This window comes from Phytophthora parasitica, assembly GCF_000247585.1.
Source record: "Phytophthora parasitica INRA-310 unplaced genomic scaffold supercont2.54, whole genome shotgun sequence".
NCBI lineage: Eukaryota > Oomycota > Peronosporomycetes > Peronosporales > Peronosporaceae > Phytophthora > Phytophthora nicotianae.
The window spans coordinates 191,672-192,968 of NW_008649040.1; positions in this window are offsets into that span (position 1 = coordinate 191,672).

A 1,297-nucleotide genomic window follows, 5' to 3' on the forward strand; every position below is an offset into this window, starting at 1 on the left:
TGATAACATGATGACCGCTAGTGAAAGTAACCCATCCACGTGCGTGTTCTGTCAAGATGTATGCAAGCCAACCAAAACCATGACTTTTGATAATTAAAGGTTCTGAAATGTGGGTTTTGTCAGCAGCAGACGTTGCTATGGATATTTGAAGCCGCCTCCTTGACATGAACGGCTTAGAGTGGAGGGCAAAGAACTCTTTTTTTACGTACAGTAAAGGCGGCAGACAAATTTAGTCGGCTTTCACAGCCCAGTGGGTACCACCAACTCAGTGATTACAGTCAGAAAAGGAAAAACAGCAGTGATCTGCTCGCGTATCATCATCAGTCCACTTTTAATTAATGTTAGTTATATAGTTGGGCTTTTGGCGGTTAATTGTCCACTACGGGTATGTCATACCACGACAGCCACTATGACGGACGGAACTTATCTTTGCCAGCTGTACCACATAACATAGCATGATAGTAAGTGACATGATGTGCATATTGTCACAATCTTCACATGACCGTCTATTTTTAAATAATGCGGTATAAATATCACGAGCCTACAGATAGGACGGTCAATAAGAGAGGCCCACTGGGATACACACGTTAGATAAACCGCCTTTTACCCTCTAGTTAACGAATTGGGATGCAAAAATGCCAATTAGCTACATTCAGAGGTAGTTAACTATGGCGTTTTTGAGAATACTTCATGAATACATCATGCTATGCACTCCGAGCCAGAATCACCACCGCTCCTGCTGGATATATACTTACTGGAGTATCACTCCTGGACAACGCCTATGGAAGAAGTACCACGGGCATGGGTCATTTTTAAGGAAGATGCCAATGTCGTTTTGAACGGATTAAAGCAGCGATTATAGCACAGCAGCAATCCTGACGCAAGGAATCCAAAATCTAAACTGAATGAGACTTCTGATACCTATTTGCGGAATGAAAGTGTCGACATAATGACACAACCAAAACTTTAAGAGCACCACACTATAAGTTCTATGCAGACACCAAGAACCAGGCCACAAGAGAAGAATATCAAAGGTATGGTAGTTCAAATGAGCTCAACAAACACTCCGCTGTGCGATGGGGGTACCCCAGCGACCTGGATATACATACTTTTTTAGGCCAATTCGTGGCGGTTCAAGCTGCAAGATCAACACAGAAGTGTGACAAGACAGATGAACGGGGTCAAATCGCGTCTTATTTCTATCGGAAAATATCAAAATCAAATAGAAAACCACTTTACCACCACCAAAGCATTTGCATAATAGCAAAGGCATTAAGATCCTAATAGTAATACCTTG